The sequence below is a fragment of the Spermophilus citellus genome, assembly GCF_964194105.1.
Source record: "Spermophilus citellus genome assembly, chromosome: 3".
Taxonomy (NCBI): Eukaryota; Metazoa; Chordata; class Mammalia; order Rodentia; family Sciuridae; genus Spermophilus; species Spermophilus citellus.
The window spans coordinates 188248427-188264598 of record NC_138184.1 but is presented as its reverse complement, the minus strand read 5'-3'; the positions used below and the strand labels follow the sequence as shown (position 1 = coordinate 188264598).

Below are 16172 nucleotides of genomic sequence, written 5' to 3'. Positions count from 1 at the left end.
GGGATTTGACTCATCTGACTTTGTACAATTATGTCTGAGTATCCTTCTACAAGGATTAAGATTTCCTTCAATAATCAATCATTGTTTTAGAATATTGGCAAAATTAGGCATCCTTTATAGGTTAGGTTTTATTTCATTTTTTTTATTATAATGGGAAAATGATCACAAAACCCTAAGAGACAAACAGGTTTATGTGAAGTTGCCTGCCTGAGCAATCCAGGAGCACTAACCAGTGGGACCAACTTGATCTTGGGGTGGCAAGAGGGATTCTTCTCACCTTATGGCTAAGGGCTATAGATATAATCAGCAAGAACTTCCAGGGGGAGAGGTCTTAGGTGAGTCCTGGGTGACATCATGTGCAACTCTCCTCCCTTGGACCTGTAGATGGTTTCCTAGGATTCTCCAGCCACACACTTTACCTCATTTGTGACAGATTTAACAGACACATCCAATCCCAACTTTCTTGTGTCATTTGAGACAGTAAGTGTGGCTTCTTTGCAATTATGTAATAGAAAATAGTAAGTAATCATGTTATCTGAACAAAGAAATTTTTCACAAGAATTTAGCACACATTGCATGACCCTCCTTTGTATAATATGTATAATATATCCTTTGGAAAAGAGTCACTGATTTCAATGTGACTTCCTTAAGAATAATAGACATTGTCAGTTTGTTGGTCTCATTTGTCTCCCAGGAGAAAGGGAGGATTATTAATTACCCAGTGCAGGTCAAGGGGTTATCAGCCTGTAAAAGGGATTTACCCAAGGCTGCCTTATGACACAAACCAGTTGGAAGTTGGGCGGACTAGGGACCCTGCACATGAAGGTTCTGTTCCCAGGGTATAATTTCTAACTCCTAATATGCCTTCAGTGCATCTGTAGAGGACACAACCCAATTTCTAGACTTGCTAAATGAATTTTTAAACTTTATATATGCATGGATATAAAGGTTTTTAGGAAAACTGATTGAAAGGATGTTATTTCTGGTGAGTTGTTAACCAAGCCAATAAAAACGTAGGTCAGCTGGTATTTGCAGGGAGGCAGCTCCTCTGAATTATACAGCTTTCTAGGAGAGATGTGAGACCTTCTACTTCCCCTTGCCCCCTGGTGACAGCTTTGCTCATTTTCTTTCCCTGACACTTTCTGAACCCCATAGCCGAAATCATAGAATATCACACACATTAATATATCATTGTTATGCTTTCACAAAAATGGCTTATTGTAATACAGTGTGAGATATGCTAAATTAAGAGTATGAAGTGTCACTGGAAAAGAGATGAAGCCACCTGTCAGCCCGCCCAGGGAGAGGACCAGTCATGGAAGCCTTCCAACACTAGGTTTGGACCTCTAAGCGTGAGTCAGAGATTGCCAGGCAAATACAAGGAAGGTCATTGTCATGTAAGGGAATAAACAAAGCCAATGCCTCTATAGAGAGGCCACTCCACTGCTTCTCTTCTTGAGTTAGGAGACACCTATGCTTTCCTTTGCTGGCTGTGGAAGAATGACAAAAAGTAAAAACAAAGAAAACAACAGAACATTCTAGGTCAAATCTTACTTTCCAACACTGACAAGGAGGTTGATACCTTTGCTGTTATTCACCTTGGACTTAAACTGTAACTTCTCTCCGGGTAGGAGCAGACCAAGGTGAGTGTGTTAGTCAGCTTTCCATCACTGAAGCAAATACATGAAAAAAAAATCAACTTATGAAGATAACAGGTTATTCTGGCTCACGGTTTCAGAAATTTAGGTCCAGAATCAGTTGGCCCACTGTTTTTGAGTCTTTCACAAAGCAGAACCACATGGTAGGGAGCAGATGGAAGAGCACAGCTGCTCATCTTGTGACTGAGAGGCAAAAGAGAGAGAAGAGGAAGATATTGAGATCTCACTATTATTTTCAAGGAACAGCCAATGACCTAAGTCTTCCCAGGAGGCCACATCTCTTAAAAAGTGCCTATCGCCTCCTAATAGTACCAGAGGCTGGGGAATAGGTCTTTACCACACAGGCCTTCCGGGATGCTTATCTGAATCAGCAGCGATCAACCCATTTGCTGATTCTAGAATCTGGACAGGACCTCCTACTTACTTCTGTGTTCGGCTTGTTCACGAGGGATCCTTGTTAAGCCAATAACATTAGGACCTCTGTTCTATAGTTGCTCTCTCAACAAAAGCCTGCATCCCACACTCTCCTCCCCAAGAATGGCTTCATCTTCCCACAGGAGGAAAATCTTTTTTGCTCCAAATATGCCTCCACCCCACGCAACCCTGTCTATCAGAAAGTCAGGGGGCAAAATAATCTCTCAAAATTCAAATAATTTCAAGTGATACATGTTGTGATATAAAATGTAATTAAAGGGCTGGGATTGTGGCTCAGCAGTAGAGCACTTGCCCAGCATATGCAAGGCATTGGGTTTGATCCTCAGCACCACATAAAAGTAAATAAATAAAATAAAGGTATTGTGTCCAACTACCAACTAAAAATTGTTTTTAAAAAATATAATTAAAGTGTTCTGTTGGAAAAGATACTTCAGTTGTGGCTTTTAAAAGAATCATTGAAGCAAAACCACCATGAGCAGCATGAAAGAAGGAATTTGTTATAGGAGTTGAAACAATTGTGGGAAGAGCTGAGAAGGTAAGTATCTAAAAAATGAAATTGAGAGAACAGAGAAAAGCCATAAACTATTCAGAACTTGCTGCCACCCTGCTGCTGTGTGGGACCTCAAAGCCTATGGAAGGTTGTTGGTCCTTAACATCCACCACCTCTGGAAGTTCTCAGCCATGCACAGGGGCATTTTTGATGGGCAAGACGAGCATCAGGAAGAAGGGAAGAGCAAGAATGTACTGGAGACTGCTAACATCTTTGCACATATCTCTTACCAGCAAAATGTGGTGATATCCTTCAGAACATATGATGGCTGCTTCTCTCCTGCTTCTGAGAACTCACTCTGCTTCCCATTTGGCCAACTCCAATCTGGAGATATGGAAAACCTAGTTCTGAAAATTACCAAGTGGACAATAGAACAATTTGGTACATTTGTATTTTGACTAAACTCCCAGACCTTCAGCGATTCATTGTACAGCTACACGTACATACTCCACCTCAAATGAATGAACCATTGTGTGCCAGACTCCATTTAACAACAAAAATTAAAGCAATAAACAATCTTTTAAACCCCCTCCCCAGGTTTATTAAGATTTTATTGACACACAAAAAAGTTGTATCTACTTATGGTAAACAACGTGCTGTTTGGATATATGTAAGAAAAGTCGACCTTAATAAGTCTTGCTCAGTTTCTGTCACCTCTAAGTGGTCCTTTGTATTATACACCCTAATATCTATGCAACATTCCTCCCAGTGCTGGATCCCAGCAGTCATCATCTTAAAGCACACTTTCATCTTTGTTCCCCAGGATTAAATTTCCTTCTCTCTTGCCACCTGCCTCAATCTCACCCTGCTCAAACCTTCCTACAGAAGGTTTCACTGAAATATAAAATTCTAATTACAATTATCCTTTGGTATCCATGGGGGATTGGTTCCAGAACCTGCTCATCTATTCCAAGATCTATAAATGCTTAAGTCTCATATATAAGGTGAAATAATATTTGCAAATAATACAACCACATTCTCCTGTGCATCATCTCTAGTCTACCTATAATACTCAATACAATATAAAAACTATGTCAATAGTTGTTAGGCTTTATTATTTTGAGAATAATGACAAGAAAAACAAAGTCTATACATACTTAGTACAAATGAAATTTTTAAAATTTTTTTCAACCTGTGGTTGGTTGAATCTGAGGATGCAGAACCATAGTTACCAAGGGCTGACTGTGTTTTACTTATTTTAATGACTTCTTAATACCTACCATACAGATCTTCTTTATTGATCTGTGTAGCACACAAGAATCCTTATACATATTCTGACCCTCACCTAAATTTTTTAGCCTCCTTTTCTGCCATAATCCCAAACACACTATATCCCTATCATTCTAAATTCCTTGCACAGCATTAGGTATAACATTATTTCAGACCTGTGCACGGGGCTCCCTCTTCTAAGATTTCATTTGATCATCTCCATCTGCTTGCAAATATGATCACCTGGCAAACTCCTGCTCACAAGAAGATGAAGTTCTTATGTGGTCTTCCTTGCAGGGCCTTCCACATCCCCTCGCTTCCTCCCAGTGAACCAAATTAGTCCATACCATTCTCGGCACAGTGGCGAACTCTTGCCATGTTATTGCAGGTGTGCTGATTTTAGGCTGGTCTTCAGAGCTGGACTGAGACCTTGATGCTAAGGACTACACTCATTCATTTTGGTATCCCCAGGCTCTAACACTGCCCTGGCACACTGAAAGGGCCCCATAAGCAATTGGTTTAAAAAATTGATGGATAATAAGATCTGACATATTTAAAAATCTTACTCCATATTTACAGCTACTTCCATAAAAATTATGATTCCCACAAAATTTAGGTTAATGTTTACAAAAAGTAAAGGTAATCCAGCATGTGTAGATGGCCAAATAATGAAATTCAGTCTAAATCTTGAAATGGTCTTCAATCATATAATCTCATTGACAGATTAATAAGATTATTTCAACGTCTCAATTTCAGGCTGGATACATTGGTGCACACCTGTAATACCAGTGATTTGAGAGGCTGAGGCAGGAGGATTGCAAGTTCAAGGTCATCCTCAGCAATTTAGCAAGGTCCTATCTCAAAATAAAAAGTATAAAAAGGCCAGGAGATGTAGTTTAGTGGGAAAGCACCGCTGGGATTCATCCTCTGTACCAATAATAATAATCATCCTCATCTCAGTTTCACTGGTACTGTTTAAACATCCTTTTGATCTGTCATTGGAATGTGGAACAACAAAGGAAATGTGGTTTTTCTTAACTTTGTGGTGGCAAATCCATTTTGTTAACAGTAGCACTGGGAGAGCCAATGGTCCTCGATATCAGCTCTAGCATGAGGAGCTCAGACCAAAGCAGATGGATCAGACACTTCATGGAAAGTTTTAAAAAGATATCTTTTCTAATTCAGGTTATAAACTACTTGAAAGTTCCTTCAACATAAGCATGAAAGTTTGCAGATGATTTTATTGGATCTGACAGTTTTGTCTAGAGGTTAGTTTACAATTGCCTCTTGGGAGCAGTTTGGTTGGATTTCGTTGGATTTTGTAAGTAAAGGAAGGAATGTTTATAATGGGCCAATGAACGGGAAACCCTAAGAAGTTTGCATCACCGCCAGCTTTCTGAGCATGACCCTTGACTAGTCACAGTTTCTCTGTGCTTTTATTTTTTTAATTCATCATTGGCAAGTCAAGCTTAGGCCAGAGTTACTGCCATTTCTCCGATGTGTTTGAACATATATTAATAGTAATTGTGTTTAGACTCTAAGGTTGTTAAACAAAAGGCCAAACTGTAGCCAATGCAAAAGTGTTGGAAAGAATTTTGCTGTAACCATCTTCATTATATTTCAAAATATATTAGTCATGTGTAATAGTTACAATGACCCTAATCAAACCCTTCAAACATTTCATCATTACTGTTAAATTTTGTAACCATTTTAAATCACTTAATTTACTTTTGGACTCACCAAATATACCATTCTTAAGTTGATTATTAAATTATTTGATTTGGAATAGAAAAAAGAATTTTATCATATTTGGACAAGGCGGTAGTTAATAAGAACCACACGCTGAAGTACTTTCTTTCTAATATAATGTCCCCCTTCATACAATACAATTAGTGAATTGTTTGGTATATTTCTCTAAGTGAACTGGTTCCTTTAAAACTTTGGTTGATACTTAATATTTTAAAAACTATTTTCATCAGACTTTAGGACTGTTTTTATAGCTGAAGAAACTGATCCTGGAAAGTACTCATCAAGTTAGCAGTAAAGTCTAGAACTGCAGTAATTATACAAACTCACAGACACATTTTGAGAAACTATCCATAAATATATGCTGATCAACAAAGGAAACACATTTATTTTTGTTGGGGCATTATTTCCCAAGATTGGCTAAATCCATTTGTAATAGTGCCACGATTTAAATTAACTGATAGAATGAATAAGCTAATTGGGAGACAATGGTCTAATAATGCTATGCTGTATAAAAATGGAAATTTTCTTTCACCAAATGCTCTTACCAATTTACAAGGTAAAAGACAGAAAAAGTAAAAGAAAGAAAAATGAGGAATATAACCTTAGGGAAGGAGGTAATGAAAGGAGAAAGAATTATGAGAGCAGCCTTCCAGGGACTTTTGGAAGACTTGACCTTTGTTCCTCATCTTCTAAGACGACAGAAATTCTCCAAAAGATCCTCTTTTCAGACTCCAGACTCTCTGTCATCCAAGGCTTCCTTTTCTCTCTCACATTCCCTAGGTTCCTGCTATGGTTTAGACATGTCTTATCCCCCAAAGATAGAGATTTGGTCCCCAGTGTGGTGATCTTGAACTGGTGGAACCTTTAAGAAGTGGGTTAGTGTGAGGTAGGTAAGTAGGTCACTGGTGGCACTTCCTTCACAGGGGTGCAATGCAGGTTTCATGGAATGAGTTAGTTCTTGCTACAGTAGATCATTATAAAACAAGGCAACCCCATGCTCCTGGCCCCTTCTGCACGAGTTCTGTACCTTTCCATTTCTCTGCCATATTGTGATGAGCCAAGAGGCCCCTTGCCAAAGGCTGAACAGATGAAGCCTCCCAATCTTGAAATTTTAGTCCCCTAAACTATGATTCATATAAAACTTTCATCTTCATAAAGTCTTCAGCCTTTGGAGTTTTGGTATAGCGACAGAAAAAAGACTAACACAGTTCCCAAAGGAGAAATTAGGGGTTATAAAACAGGCATAGAAGAAAGAGCATCCCTTTTTGTACACCAGAGGTCTCCATCCTATGCATCCCCAACTCCCTAGTCTACCCAAGACCCTTGTTTCAACCTGTGCAGTGTTTTACACATGGGCAATATAGGGGATAACAATACCTTTATTCTTCACTTCACATTGGTCCCCAGGCATCAGGCAAGCAAAGGAGTGGCCATGTCTTAAGTTAGCTTTGTTGACTAAGTAAAATGGGGGGGGGGGGGAAGGCAGCCTAAATTCAGCTGCTCCTAGTCAAATGACTTCATCATTCACCACAGGGTCAGAGATAGTTTATAATCATTGCAAAGGGAAGTGCAGTTGTTCTAGAAAGAGACAGACTCAGGCCAGTTGTGTAACCTTGAGTAAGTTACATGATCTCTCTGAGCCTCCTTTCCCTCATGTAAACCAAGAAGGATGCTACCTAGTCTGGAGTTCTGTTATGAGGACATGCGAACTCCAAACACATGACAGATACACTACAGACATTTCATAAGTGAGAGCTAAATACATTATATCTTTGTCTGGTTTTAGAACAGAGACAATAAACTGAATACCAAAAAAAATGAGCGAACCAAATCACTAACAAAAGGGCAGCATCCTATTGGAAGAGTAATTTATTTTTAGGTTTTCTACCTAGAGTTTGCTAGGTCTTCTGATTAAAACTGTGATACTTGCAGCTTGTAGCCAAGCAGTCTTGTACTTATCCTCAGTATTGAATATGCTGAGTCATATTTTTAGGTAACTTAACATTATGTATTTATTTTTAGAGCCTAGCCACAAGTACACGACCAATACAAATCAACATAAAAGCAGTTCATATTAAAAGTGCCCATTTCTAACTCTCTCTAGCAGGCACTGCCATTCTTTAAAGTGAGATTTCCTAAAATGTGTTATCTATAAAACCAGTTTCAAAGAAAATTGGCACCCAAGATGTTAAGTGGGGGTGGTGAGCACTTCATGGTCAATTAAGTTTGGGAAGTGGTAGGGTGAGTGAGGTTAAGAAGGGTGTTGTTTTGGCTTTGCTTTATTCTACTCTGATTTTCCACATGAATTTTCAGAGCCTTCAATATTCTAATTTGTATGATGAACGTCTAAAAAATTTACAGGAGTACTATATTTCCAAATTTTGTTTACACACAGAAACAATATGAATTGCATTTTGACAACAGAAAATTGACATTGTCTTAGGCACAATAACATGGATAACAGGGCAGGGGACACAGCAGAGAGAAGGAAAGAACCCAAAAATGAATACTCTAAGGCTGGAGTCACAATCCTAATGCCTACAGGAGAGAGCAGAGGGAGAAGGATACAAATACAAGAGAAGATGACAGGTCAACGGCAAACTGCAGAACACGTGTTCTGTCTACATGATTCAAACTTGTTAAAAATATTCAGTGGCCTATGACTGTCTGCAGGCCATATTCATCACAGGTTGCAAACATGAAACCCCTATTCTAAGGAGTTTGCTTTTGTTTTCATTTCATCAAAAGCACTAAGTAAATGAATTTAAAGGGTATCTTTGAAGATAAAAATTTAATGTTTGAAGCAAGAGCAAAAAGGATGTGGCATATTTCCAGCAGGAGCTACCTTTATCTTTCTCTTGATCAGAGCTACCATTGGCCCCATCTCAAGGTCGATAGATGAGTTCTCAATAGTTTAGTATTATGTGTTATCCACAAACATGTGGATATGGACAGCTCACGATTTCTAACCACTTATATTTTGCCACATGCTATTCCATGTGATTTACTTGTAGCTCCTCATTTAATCTTCATTTGACCCTATTATTATCACCATTTTGCAGCCACAGTACAGGGAGCTTACTGGCTCATAGCAAGAAGCACAGAAGGAATTGAAATGCAAGTTGTCTGGTTTTTAAACCCAGACTCTTAACTACTATGTGAACTCACTCTTGCAAATGTCTTGCTACTCATTCGAGAGGTATATCCACCTTTAATTCTTTTTCTACAGATGACAGAAACCCTGGCTAACAGTGTCTGAAACAAGTATTTTTCCACCAAAGAATCTAGAAGCAAGTACGCACTGGCATTGCTGTTATTGCTCAGCAATGTTGGTGCCAATATTTCCTTTCGTGGTGGCAAAATGGCTAGTTTCCTATTGGGCATCATATATGAAATCAAGAAAATAAGGAAGCCAGGTGCAGTGGTGCACGCCTATAATCCCATCAGCTCAGGAAGTTGAGGCAAGGATCAAGAGTTCAAAGCAAGCCTCAGTAATTTATCAAGATGCTAAGCAACTCAGTGACACCCTGTCTCTAATAAAATACAAAGTAGAGCTAGGGATATGGCTCACTGGTTGAGTGACCCTGAGTTCAATTCCTGGTACCCTCCTCCAAAAAAAAGAAGGAGAAAGGTTAGCATCAACTTCTCAGGTCACTAAAATCATGAAATCAAACCCTTTCTAAAAGGCCTCATAAGCTTTCACTCTGTACTTCATTGCCAGTATGACATCACATGGCCATGTTCAGCTGCAAAGGAGTCTGGGAAAACAAATATTTATCTTTCCCAACATGAAGAGTGGAGGGAGAGAAGGGAAAACCTAGTTGGGAACAGGTGCTGGGTTAGCCAGCCAAGAGTACCAGCCACAAGTGATTTGGATTGGTTAGGAAAATACCAAAAGAACTTCATCATACAGTGTGTCACCCATACTGTGGACCCCAAGAGAGTGAAAGAGCAAAAATTAAAGTTTGCTGCAAAACCAGAACTAAGTTTTAGAACTCCTATTATGTTTTAGAATGTCTGCATTGCCCAAAATGTGAAATTATTTCCAACACTTTCCCCCATTAAATCTATCTAGATAATGTGTAAAGATTATTTGACTTTCACACAGATTCTTTTTGATATGATAATCTTGGTTATTTTTATAAACTGTTACCTCCTTGTGGTTAATCAAAATGATTTCCAATCCCATTTCAGAACAGGATTGAAATTTGTCAGTAACTAGAAACTAGGAAACTTCAGTGTAACAAATATGTACTACATTGTTTGAATTTATAATCTATTTTCTAGTTTTCACTGTCTTTTCTGAGTCTTTCTACAACTTTAATTGTATTTTTTTCTTTTATATTTTTGTCATGGCACTCAAACTCAAAAAACCTGTTAAGGCGACTACATAATTCGATATAAAAATCCAGTTAACATATTGCTATGGAAACCAGGAAATAGAAACCGCACTCTAATCATTCATTTGGATTACTATGGCTAAGTGTGTGTGTAAATTCGTTTATTCACCTTTTATTAAAAGCTATTATTGAAATCAAAATTAACTGATCTGTCCAAAAACAGGCCCAGTGTCTTACATCCAGTAAATCAGCATTTTAGTGTAAACTATAATTGTTTTAAGTTATGCCATGCAGTATTACAAAATCTTTTTTTTTTACTTTTTAGAAAAGTTGTTAGTAGGTCTTTATTTCATTTATTTACTTATATATGGTACTGAGAATCAAACTCAGTGCCTCACACATTCTAGGCAAATGCTCTACCACTGAGTCACAACCCTAACCCCACAAAATCTTCAGTAGAGGTATGTTGTTTATCTAGTCTTGCCCAACTGAGGCCTTTGGCATGGTGTGAGGATACCTGCATTGGTATTTGAGAGCTGCGGGCTAACCTAACCTCTCTTACCTCCAGCTGTGTTACCCTCCTAGAAATTTTAGAAACTATTTCTTCATCTATAAATGATTCTATGAGATTGCAGAATCACATCAGTTACACTTCCATTGATTTACATATTGTCATACTAGTGTCTGTTGTATTCTGCTGCCTTTCCTATCCTCTGTATACGGGGTAAAAATGGGAGTTCATAACCCACTTAAATCAAAGTGTGAAATATGATATATCAAGAACTATGCACCACATACAAACAAAGATGTTGTGTCCCCCGAGAACTAAAATAAATAAATAAATTCTCTCTCTCTCTCTCTCTCTCTCTCTCTCTCTCCCTCTCCTCTCCTCTCTCTTAAAAAAAAAGAACTATGTAATGTTTTGAACAACCAACAATAAAAAAAAAATGATTCTATGAGGACTCCATTAGTGTAATGGGGACTTTCCTTTTCTACAGAATTGGAATAATAAGATAATCACTTTTGTGTGTTCAAATCATTTTGTAGTCTCTGGTAATGTACCTGGCACACACTAAGTTCTTGGAAAATGATAACTAGTCTTACTGTATTTTCCTATTCTCCATTCTATAGAAAATAATACCTGAACCTGCATAGTAACTGTTATTTTGTCCCATAACTGCCAATGAAAAACAGATCCACCTCTCATACCCTGCCATTACTGAAAAAGCCCTTATGAAACTTGGAAAGAACTTTTAAGTTCTAACAGGTAATGGAGTTCCTTAGATCCTACTACCTTTAAGTGTTTGTTTATTCTTGTAGATCAATGCCAATTTTTACATGTAAAATACAAAAATGTATCTTAACAAACGAATCCTAATTCAATTCACCAAGGTTCCAAAACCCTTTAAAAAGAGAAAGTTGTACCAAGAAGTGAGAAGCGGGGAGGGAGGGGGAAAGTGCTGGGGAATGATATTGGCCAAATTATATTACTATATTGTGTGCACCTACGATATGGATATGCAACGACAAATCCCATCAATATGTACAATTATAGTGCACCATTTTTTTAAAGGTGGAAAAAAAACCATGCAGACTGCCAAAAACTGAGAGAGAAAAAGAGAAAGAAAGACCTGAGACTTCAACATTTAAGAATTAAACTTTTGTTCGGTTTTGTTTGCTTACTGCTATTTCCTTATTCAATCGGCCTACTTTTGGCAACAGGGGGCAAAAAGTTAAACTGAACCCTTTCGGAGGTTAAACTCCTCTGTTGTTCTTCCTTCCAGAAATCCGAGTTATTCTTATTAGGGGATAACGGTTGCGTAATGCAATCTTTGGGACAATCGTCCATCCACTCCTACCACTGTCTCCGACAAAGAATTCCTTGTTTCCGCGGTGCCCAAACCTGTCTGCATCCAGGCGTGCGCCCGGCGGCTAGCGGAGGAGTGGGAGAAGCCGAGGTCAGCGCCTAGGGATCTTCCCACTGGCAACGCGCTGGGGTGCGCGGAAGGTGCGGGTCGTGCGCTCTGCGCTCCGCGCGCTGACACCAGGCGCCGGAGGACCAGGAGGGGGAGACTTGGTCCCGCTTATCCCCCGGTGTGCTAACTTCAGACTGCCTTAGCTGAGGGCGGAGAGAGCGCACAGCCAGGGCAAGAAAACTTCTCCACCTACAAAGTTTCACCTTGCCGTGGGCGGGGGAGGGGCGGGAGGAAACGCGACCCCCGCGGGGCCAGGCGCGGCGAGCGGGCGGCAGGAAGGGCGGGGGCCGGTTTCCCCCTCTGGGTGGTGCCAGTCCCCACCTCAGCGGTCCTCCGATCCGCTGACGAGGCGGACGAATTGCAAGCGAGACAAACAGACAGACACGTGCTGGGTCGCACGCGCGGGCGGGCGGACGGGAGAGCTCCTGGGTCCCGTCACCTCGCGGTGCCTCCCGCCTAGACGCGCCCGGGCCGCTGCGGGCCGCGCGCGCCGATGCCCGGCTGAGTCACCGCCGGGCAGCGCGCGGCTGCCTAGGGGCGGAGGCAGCGCGGCCGACGGGCGGGCGGGGCGCTAGGGCTCGGCCCGGCCGCAGGTGACCCAGAGGCCCTCGCCGCCCGCAACGCTCCGAGAGCTTTGTGACCAGATGCGGAGCCGGGCGGAGGGCGCGAGCCAGATGCGGGGCGACAGCTGACCCACTGCGAGGAGGCGGGGAGGCGCGGAGCGCGCGGGTGGTCCCTGCGCCGCTGACTTCTCCTCTGCCGGTTCCTGGGCACTTCAAGGTAAAAAAACTACAGCCCTCCTCAGATCCCGCATCCCACCTCTCTTCTGCTTTCTTTGTTCCCCTAAGAGACCTGACTGCTGTTCCAGAGGACGAAACCGCGGATGTGGGAGAGACTTTAGGGGCTTCGGAAACTGAAGGGATGTAGACAGAGGGAGGTGGGAACTAGAATTGGACTTGTCGCTTTCAGGGGTTGTTTCTGGTCACCTGTGCGACTTGGGCGGGAGAGGGGCCGCTGGGGCCCTAGGCGCTGAATGACTGTTATGGCCCAGCAAGTTTCAAGGCTGTGATCTGACTCAGCCCTCACAGAAGGGATCCGGTCACCCTGTCCAGGGTGATGCAGCTGGCAAGGTTTGAGCCAAGCCATTTCCTTGTTCCCAGCTCTGATTTATCTGTATTATGTGAGGGTCTTTCCAAGGGGCAGGTGTTTCTGGGACGGTGAGAATTCTTCATTTCTGGCAAACACACAGGGCTTGTGATCCACCGTTTTCAATCATACCTTAGCTCTTAAGTGAAATAGATTAGAACCAGAGGTCTGTGGTTCTATTGGTGCTGGTGTTGACCCAATACTGAAAGCACCCATAAAAAGTACAATGCAGAATTTACTCCAAAGTGTGGTGGTTTCCCGTTTCATATCTTATGTTTTAAAAAGAGCCATTTGCTATTTGGCAGTTGGAAAGGGTTCCTGGGGCTCACGCATGAATAGTTGCCTAGTGGATTTTCCCTTATCACAGTTTTATGTTCAAAGGAGCTCTTGAGCAGAATGAAATATTGTCAACTCTCTTAGGCAAAATAATCAGGATACTTTAATTGCCAAGTTAAGATGGCCCGTGAATATGAGAGGATTGGAAAAGCCGAGGCAGGAGAGAATATAGACTGAATTTTAAGAAGACTGTTCACATTTTGTAGCATTGGGTGGAGATTTATTCTGTGGTTTCCATCAGCCAGACACATGCACATTGCCATGCAAATGAATTCAGAAAAACATTATTTTCCTTTACAGCTAAACTATTATAGCTGACTAATGAATTTTTTCTGCATGAAGATGATCTGAAAATGATGTACATCATGATTCTCTTTGCTACTGGGACATAAATTGTGCTTTTATGTGAACAGTGTAAATGATGCTGGGATTATTTGCAGGTATATAGCTTTCCTTTCCAGCTAGAAGCTTCTTGGGCTTTGTTTGCAACCCGTCAAAATTCATAAAGGAACAAAGATGAGGTGCTTTGGTCTCTTGTGGCAAGTCTTTTACATTCAATTTTACTTTTTGAACTGATGAATGACACAGGTAATATTTACATCATTTGTAAGAAATTTTGTAGTACTAAAAACATGTCTGATTGCCTATAAAATATACTGGTAGTTTAAAATTTGTGTTCAGTTTTCAAACTTAACAGAGCATAAGCCAATAGCTATTAACTTAAACATATCTTGTTTTGAGTAAGATGGGATTTATGACAGATAGAAGACCGTCTGTTGCCTACTCCTTTTTCAAAGATGCTTTGTTCTTGATCATTTGCAATACGGATTTACATTTGATGCTTTCAGAATTAGAGGATGAGGTTTATCTGAATAATAAAAATGTACCAGATGAACCATGGCCAATCACTGTGAAAGCTCAAAACTAATATTTTCACTACTTTTAAACCTACAATCAGAGAAAAATAACATTTTTCTAAGTAGAGGGAATTCCTATATTTTATAAATTCATTTTAAGACCTTATAAGCATATACCCTACAGTAATCTTGAATTTTCTTTTTAATGAGGGCTTGATTTCTTAATTCCCTTTAAGAATCAACTATTGTAGCTGTTGTCAGAAACAAATAGTTCAAAATAGAATTGGTCTAGTTTTTCTTTTGCCAATCTGTATAATAGCCCCAAGTGAACTTTTCTTCTCAAATATGGTTATTTTAAAGTGAATAACTCTGAAGGACACTTTCCTCTCAGGACACACACTTTGTCAGGTGGCTACATCAAAGCAATATTAAGGTAGCACACACATTCAGATCGCCTCCCATCTCTCTGCTCCTTCCTTCTCGTCCTCTTCTCTTTGCTTGGTCACAACCCCTTCCAAACCCTCTGTGTCCACATTTCTCCATTGCAGTTTCCTGGTTTCTTCTTTACTGTCATTACATTTAGTGATTCTCATCAGAGCCATCTATTCTTTCTTTTGCCCGTCCCTGAGATTTCCCTTGGTTTACTATATTTGTTCATGGGACGCCTAGTTTTCTTATTGTGCTCACTTAGGGGGAGAAAATACATGCAGAAACTTAAATGCCAGGGAATTTGTTTCTTTTTCTTGGCTGATGTATGTTAGAACTCATGTCTTTGACACAAAGCCCTCAGGGCAGAGTTTTCTGCATGGGCTTTTCTCAGTGCAAAATAAATAGTCAGCTCTTAGTAATAAATGATAGGTACGCTGACTAATGTCAATTCAGGATTACTTTGATTCTCTGTTCTTAACAGACACCGAGTTGCTGCCAGGCCCACATTTGCCTCACCAAAAATAACTGAACTTTACTTTGAGTATCATATGTGCTGGGTACTAGGAGAATTTTTTTTTTTAAAGGAAGAAATGAATGATCTGCCTATCTGCCCTTGAAGGGTTTACAATCTAGTTATGCAGACCGGCATCACATACATAAAATGGAGTGCAAATCCATATAATCATTAAGGGGACATTATATGAGAAAGACAGTAAGAATATCCCAATTTGCTACTAAGTAACAGAATTTTTTAAAAATCAAAAGATTTGAGTCTAGGGTTGGGGTTGTGGCTCAGCAGTAGAATGCTTGCCTAGTGTGTGCGAGGCCCTGGGTTCAATCCTCAGCATCACATAAAAATAAATAAATAAAACAAGGATGTTGTGTCCAACTACAACTAAAAAATAAATATTTTTTAAAAAAGATTTGAGTTTAAAGACTTTAAATTTTTCAAGCAGCTTCTTCATGTATCATCTTTCTGATACTGGGAGCTGGGTGTGACTGATATTAATAGCTTAGTAGTCTCATATAATAGTCAAGGAAACTGAACTTGAGCCCAACCCCATCCTCTCAATAGCACCACATACCCAAGTCATCAAGCCAGGCTCACTCTTGGAGAAATTTTCCAACGAGCTATCGGATGGAATCTGTAAGTTAGTGATAGATGATGAATCTAACATTTCCTGGAGTTTTTCTCATCTCCTCCCTCTCTATCTCTATTTCTCCTTTTCTCTTTTTGTAGTAGGACATACCAAGTAAAGGCCTCATTCATATGTGTGGGGTGTTCTCCTGTTATCAGATTAAAAACTGTGAGTAATTTTGTAATCTGCACTTCCATCAGAGAGCTCATTCTCAGATATCTCTTCAGCTGTGTTAAACAGTTTAAAATATTCCCCTTGGGTTTTGTTTCAATAAAAACATCCAGTAAAATCTGACTACTTTGCTTTTCAAGGGAAAAAATGAAGAAAGTGTTTTTATAAGCTGTAAAA

General features: G+C 40.1%; 1 protein-coding gene across 2 annotated transcripts in view; it reads left to right on the top strand.

Annotated features, from left to right (window-relative positions):
- Positions 1-11702: 11702 nt before the first annotated feature.
- The window catches only part of MET (MET proto-oncogene, receptor tyrosine kinase), a 117220-nt gene continuing 112750 nt past the window's right edge, over positions 11703-16172 (top strand). Inside the window, exon 1 of one of the 2 annotated variants that reach the window (XM_081288265.1) lies at positions 11703-12697. The gene's annotated coding sequence lies outside the window, so the exon portion shown is untranslated. The remainder of the gene's footprint in view (positions 12698-16172) is intronic. The other variant, XM_081288263.1, reaches the window with a different exon arrangement.